Below are 7640 nucleotides of genomic sequence, written 5' to 3' on the forward strand. Positions count from 1 at the left end.
AGTGAAAAGAACCCTCCTCTGAGCCCTGCTACTGATTATTTTGCCACCTTGCCCGGTAACCTCTACGCTTTGGTTTCCAAATAGAGGGTCGGGCCAGCCATCAACTAAAGTTCCTTTGGCCCAACAATTGCTGTCTGATGAAGGGGGCCATTTCTAGAGCTTTCCTCAGGGCCAGCAGGGGTGGGGGGTGGGGCGTGAGGCAGAGCGCAGGGCGGTGGTCTGTCCAGCCCACCTGGCTTAAGATCACCCTAACTTGTTCTTGCCCTCGTCCACTTCTTTATGGTTTGATCCAAACCAGCTTCTAGAGAGATGAAAACTTGTCCCTTATCCATTTGTCTTCACTTGCTTAGGCAACAGAATGGCTTAATCACTTCATTGTAAAAGTGGGCTAGGAGTGGGGGCAGTGGGCCTGAGGCCACCCTCTGACTCAGTACCTGTGGGATGGGACCCACACCAGCAAACCTGCCCCCATTCAGAGCTATTCTTGGTGGTCGCCTGCTGCTCTCACCTGGCTTTTGCCAAACCCACGGGCAACTGTGGCCTTGGCTTTTCAGAGCACCCCCCCCCATTATTTCTGAGCAGGTAAGGGGAAAAAAACTTAGGACAACCAATATTTTATGTAAAATTAGAAAAGCTTTTAAATTTGCTAAGGAAGAGTTAAACCTACTAAATAAACATAGGCATAATCCAGAAGAATGTGTAGTGAATGACTGACAACTATGAGTAATAAGAGATTCAAAAACATAAACCCTAATGGGATTTATGCTGGTTTTGGGAAGCACACGTTATCTGATGACTAAGTCTTGGCTGAAGACATCTGCCACTTCCCTTTAGGAATGGCTTTTTTGTTTTGTTTTGTTTTAAGGTTTTATTTATGTATTTGACAGACACACAGCAAGAGAGGGAACACAAGCAGGGGGAGTGGGAGAGGGAGAAGCAGGCTTCTGGCCAAGCAGGGAGTCCGTTGCAGGGCTCAAACCAGACCCTGGGATCATGACCTAAGCCAAAGGCAGATGCTTAATGACTGAGCCACCCAGGGGCCCCTAGGAATGGCTTTCAGAACAACCTCATTCAGAGTCATAACTTGCTCTTCAGCTCAGATGGTATCAGCAAGCTGGATTCAGCTTCCCTGCTCACCAGACTTGGTTGCTTCCCCAGATCACGTCCATCCTCAGAAGAGGTCAAGTTGCTATCAATCAGGATATTCTAAACGATGCAATTCCCAGAGGGGCAGGAAGTGGCTGGTGTGGAAGGATTGGAGATGGGGGGCGCCCTCTCAACGATGGCATCATTACAGTGAATGTCTGGCCTGATGTGGTGAGTGAAGCAGACAAGGCATGTGTCCAGGTTAATCAATCCTTCACATTCTCACCTCTTGCTAGGGCAAAACCTTTGGAAGTGCAGTTTAAAATAATAGTCGGAGAGCATTTTTTAATTTTTGTAGCACGTTTAGCTGTGATTATACCTGGCTTGGGATGGTAAGAGTGGAAATATGTTTATATTCACTGGACATGCACCTCATGGAACTGGGTACGGGTTATTTGGATGAACCTCCCACCCCTCGAGCTCCTAGAACTTGACACACCTGAATACTGAGTGCATAAGAAATAGCCACTTGAAAGCTGCTTTTGGAGTGGAGGCTTTGTTGTTGTTGTCGTTTTTTGCTTTTTGATCATTTCCGACTCTGGAGACTACTCTTCAGATCTCATCCTTGCCTTGCTTGAAGCTAGAACACCAAATGCCATCTCCCATAACAACCCAAATAGGTGTGTCATCCCATAACCAAGAACCAGCCTCAGAGCTTCAAAGTTTAGCCTGGGAGTTGGTGGAACCTGGATTCCCAAGGTCTCTGCCCCCGGATGTGTCTTTTATTTCAGCCACTGAGGCTTCTGTCCTGCAGCCTCCTGGGGCATGCCGCTATTCTAAACCACACTGGGTCCAGGAGGATTTTTGTCTCCCCTCTAGGAGCTGTGGCATGTCGCTTGCAAATAGACTGTTCAGTAACTGTGAGAACTAAACAATCCAAGCACAGAGAACATGAAAACAGAACTCATTTTTCCAAGTCCGGTTTGCTTTTGGTCTGAAGCCTGGAGCGCGTGGGTTCAGTTTTTCAGAGGTGATCTACAGTGGTGCTGGCAGTTACCAGGAACAGAGGAGTTCAGAAAAAACCTGCAAGGCACCCAGCGCTCGGGCCCAGCCTCTAGAAGTGGTTGCAGGCCCTTTGTGGGGAGGTCTTCAGATGGACACAAAGAGGGAGTTTCTCCTGCTGAGTGAAGGGTGATAAATGAGACCTCCTTGCCTACACTTCACACACACACACACACACACACACACACACACGCACGCACGCACACGCACACACATACACACACTCCAACCTCTCCACTCCCTGCTCTCTGGTGATTGCCTTCTGTCCTACAACTGCGGTGGCCCCCTTTCACCTGAGAAACGAGGATGGGCCCAGCTCCACCTATCCTTTTATAAGGATTTTATAAGGTTTATAAGAGGTTTTTAAATAGGGGTACCTGCTGCTCTAATCACGGAGGAGTGGCAGGTTTCTAACCAGTTGAAACTCTGATTGCTAGGAGTTACTCAGAAGAAGCACAATACTTGTAAATAGACTGTACTGTAGACCCTTTACAAGGACTGCAGTCTCTTGTGCAGCCTCTTCTTCTTTTTTTTTCTTTTTAAGATTTTATTTATTCATTTGACAGACAGAGATCACAAGTAGGCAGAGAGGCAGACAGAGAGATAGGAAGGGAAGCAGGCTCCCTGCTGAGCAGAGAGACTGACGTGGGGCTCGATCCCAGGACCTTGAGATCATGACCTGAGCCGAAGGCAGAGGCTTTAACCCACTGAGCCACCCAGGCACCCTTCGTGTGGCCTCTTCTATAAGGTAGAGTTGCTCAAATGAAATGGTTCTAATGAGATGTAAACAATTTAGACTTCTCCTTTCCTCCCTTGTTCTTTTCCTTTGGAACTCAAGAAAATAAAAAATTGGCAATGTCCATTATTTCTAGGGTTCTTGATTATCTGAGACGTTTGAGCTGGGATGGGGGATGGGTATGGTAAGAAAAGACTGAAATAACAGAATCCTCACTAGGCCTAAGACCAGGCCTCTCTGCCAAACAAAACAATAGGTAATGTGCTTTTCATCCTAAAGGCAATGCTCTATTATTCAAAGAATCCCCCAGCACTGCTCTAGCGATATGGGTGGGAAACACTTTCGGGAGGTCAACCCATGTACCCCCTGGCTCTGTGACATCCTTGATAACTGTTTCCTGGTGCAGCTCAACCTTGAGATTTCCTTAATATGGCTCCCAGCCTTACCATGGCCAAAGTTCCCTTCCCCCCATCCTACCCCTGCCATAATTCTCATGATTTGAAATTGTTTTATTTACATGATTATTTAGGCTTTTCCTCATTTTTCATAGATCAAAAACAGACCACATGTAAGTGACACCTCCATTTTTAAAAGAAGAAAGACATAACTGCTAATCCCTGCTAACAAGTGCCAGATAGCTGATAGACTGAGCTGGTTGACCTCCCATCCACGGCAAGGACAAGGACATCCAATTTGGTTTGCTTTATGATCCTGATATGGCAATTAGATGGATGGTTACCTTGGGCCATTTTGACTATTTAAAAACAGTTTGTGGGTTCTTACTGGGTCAATCACAGGGCCCCAGGGGTTCTAGAAGGGGACCACTGTTGTATACTCCTGAAATGGATTCCAGACCCATCTCCATCCATGCCTCTTCCTCAAACACTGAGGGAGGAAGTCTACCAGAAAGAGCCAAAGATGGAACCTGCGATTTCAGAATTATAGTTCTGTTTGGCTGTCATCTAGCTGCATGAGTTGGGGCCGTTCACCAAAAGGCTCTTCCCCTTAGCATCTTTATCTGTGAAATGCTTTGGACCTCGGAGATCTTTAAAGTCCCTTTGAGTTCTAAGCAGTCATGATTGCTCCAATAACCTGAAATTATCCTTGCCATGCTGCCTTTCCTTTTTGTCATGTTGTGAGAATTGTCAGGAAAAGACATAAAGACATTATTCCCCAGACACACACTGAACTCGGTTTAGCATCCAGGATTGGGCCAAAAGCTCTGAAATTATAAGAAAGGGGCTCACCTCTCAATCTTTTTTTTTTTTTTAAGATTTTATTTATGTATTTATGTATTTAAGAGAGAAAGCACAAGCAGGGGAAGGGACAGAAGAAGAGGGAGAAGCAGAGTCCCCCCTAAGCAGGGAGCCCAAAGTGGGGCTCGACCCCAGAATCCCAGAATCCCAGGATCATGACCTGAACTTAAAGCAGATGCTCAACTGGGTCACCCAGACACCCCACCTCTCTCTCAATCTTACCTGCTCTTGTTGGTACAGATGAAACCTCGGGGTCCCAATACCTGAAAAGTTTCCTCTGGAGACTCCAGGCTGAGGTTCTTCAAATGGAAAACTGTACCTTTTTCTTGTGACCTAAGTAATGACTTAAAAATGTTTCAGAGGCTATACGTTCAATAAGTATCATGTCACAAAGTAGCCATCCTGGAGACTACTTATTCTGATGTTGCAGCCGTTGTATAAACACATGTTCCAATTCCCTTAGATGCTGTCGACAATCTGCTCATCTCAACCTAAGAGAAGCAGGCTATGGCTTCTTAGCCACATTTCGTTTGGGGCCCCAAGTAGAATTACATCACCTGACCAATTGCCATCAGTCCTTTCTAAATGCCCCTCATAAGGATAGGAATTTATCATCAGTGACGAGCGACTGAGGAATGTTCTATAGACTCTGAAACCTGATGCCAGCAAAGGAAGCAGGGGAAGCGGGAAACATTTTTCGGGTCTTCTGCGGCAGCCACACTGCAGGGGAAAGCATGCTATGTGCTAGTTCCGGTGCATTTTCTTAAATCCAGTGACGCAGGTGTCTTCCCTCACCACACAGCTGCACTGAAGCTGCACTGAAGAGGTTTGAGAGGGACCGCAGGTCATGGAACTGGAACACACTTTGAGACTTCCTGCAGGGTCCTGCATAGAGAGTATTCTAAGTAAATTTCTGCAATTTGGGGCAGTGGGTTTTTTTTTTTTTAGATTTGGGGGGTCTAGACTCCTCTGAAAATATAATAAAAGCCAGACCCACTTTCTCAGAAAGGTACCCATGCCCTGAGATTTTGCACACTATTCACTATTTTAAGGGTTTTATGAGCTCTGGAAACTTCTCCATACACCCCAGGTTAAGAACTCCTGCTTTCAAGGCTCTGGTTTAGTCCAGTGCTGGAAGGCTCTGTTGGCCAAACTGACCGGGTCAGCTCCATCCAGGGTATCCTGGCCCTTGGTAGGACCTTTCTATTAAAGCTGTGAAGTCAAGCAGTCAAACAGTCTCAGGGCAGTTGTCAGGGGCCCTGGTGCTGCTTAGGCTCCCAGGAGGCCCTGCAGCCTAAAAATCCAGCTACTCCCACGGGGACAGCCTCACTGAGGAATTCCTGGGAGCTTCTTCCTTATGGGAGGATATGGGTCTGGAGTCTTCAGGAATACAATGGGGTTACAAGACACAAGCTGCTAAGGATTTGGGGAAGTTAGTATTGCCAAGGTTTCCAGTAGATGGCCTGGGAGAGTCAAACTGAAAGAAAACTGAACCCCGCTAGAAGAAAGGATACCTGGATTGGGAGACCAGGTCTGACTCATTTACAGATCATGAAGGGTTCGGGGATCATCTGGTCCAAACCCTCCTGTCCCACCATTGTTGAGGGAACTTGCTGAAAACCATGGAGCTGGTGTGAGGAAGAGCCACTCTTAAGCACCTACCCATCTAGGGAGGCTCCTGAGACTGGCACTGAGGTCCCACCCTTGCAGTTACTGCACTCACCATGTGGGGGCACCAATGTTCTCTTGCCTGTGGTCACCAGACTATAAAAGCCTGATTTTCAAGCAATCAGAGGTCAGCCCAGAAATCATGCTAAAAAAAATACCTACTGCTTATTAGGCACTAGTGCAGGTCAGACTCTGCAGGTCAGACTATCCACATAACACATGTATATTCCTCACAGTCATGTTTCCAGCACAAAGAAGATACGACCCATGGATTTTAAGTACCTCACTGACGGTCACAAAACTCATATGCCTCTATACACAGGTAAAACCTCCTCTCTGTGGCTCAGAATCCACAAACTCTTTCTTTGGCAGTCTGATTCCTCACCAGATTTTACTGCTTTTCTCCTATTCCTTTTTCGCTGACTGTGAGGTGGCTGTATATTCGATTTTCATGTTCACTGTAACTTTAATCCTGTTGGAGAAATCAGGGGCACAAAGGAAGACAGAAGAGTTGGTTGCGTAGCCCTTAGAAAGCTAGGTGCTGAGGCCCAGGCTCCTGTGGGCTTTGGGGTTGCCCCAAATCCAGGAGACAAATAATAGTAACTAAAACATACTGAACTCTATGCCAGGCCCAGTGCTAAGAGATTTATGTGAATCATCTCAATAAGTCCCACATTGGCCCACTGAGGTACACATTTCACTACATTTTACAGATGAAGAAACTGAGGCACAGAAAGGTAAATTACTTGCCCAAGCTCCACCCACTGAGTGGTGAGATTTGGACTCAGGTAGTCTGATGCAGAAACAGTATTCTTCACTTCACTGCTATTCTATAGATTTACTCTTCTAGGAGTTTGTCCTTCCCCAACCTTATTGTCTTAGAATAATGTTTACATACACTTGCACAGCACTTTACAGTTTATGAGTGTTTTGCATCTAATATCTCATTTAATCATTCATTCAAAGAATACTTATCACTGAGTGTCTGCCAACTGCCTACCAACTGTCAAGTCCTTGCTGCTCCAAGTGCAGTCCCTGGACCAGCAGCAACAGCAGCAGCCCCTGGGAGCTTGCTGTAGAGGCAAAATGTTGCACCCTGCTAGAAACCTGAGTCATAATCTTCATCTAAATAAGATTCCCAGGTGATTCACTGGCATATTAAAGTTTGAGAAACCCTGTTTTTTGATATTTCCATGATAAATCCATATATATATATCTCACTTACAAAATGAATAGATACAGAGATACTGTGACTTGCTTGTCTTCCCCCTGCTGACAATGTGGCAGTTCAACATAAAGAGCTTACAACTGTGCTTTGCACATAGTATGTACTCAACAAATATCTATTAGTATAAATGACAGAGTCAAACTGTAAACCATTTGATTTCTTTTTTTTTTTAAGATTTTATTTATTTATTTGACAGAGAGAAATCACAAGTAGGCAGAGAGGCAGGCAGGGGGGGGGGGAAGCAGGCTCCCTGCCGAGCAGAGAGCCCGATGCGGGGCTCAATCCCAGGACCCTGAGATCACGACCTGAGCCGAAGGCAGAGGTTTAACCTACTGAGCCACCCAGGTGCCCCAACCATTTGATATCTTAACTCTAGAGTCCTCTGGCCTCTGCAGAGCCTTCTGAGGCATCAGGCATTCATTCCAAGAGGCAGGCAAGGATTGTGGCTTTGGCTTCACTCCCAGATCAGTCAGGGTCTAGACAATATGGATTTAGGGCTCCAGAAGCTGCTGTTTGTGTACACATGATCCTAGAGCAGGGGCATTCCAGTGGGGATGTTGTTCTCCAGAAGAGGCCAGATATAGAAAGAGGGAGACCAGAAGGT

The sequence above is a fragment of the Meles meles genome, chromosome 2, assembly GCF_922984935.1.
Source record: "Meles meles chromosome 2, mMelMel3.1 paternal haplotype, whole genome shotgun sequence".
Lineage (NCBI taxonomy): Eukaryota > Metazoa > Chordata > Mammalia > Carnivora > Mustelidae > Meles > Meles meles.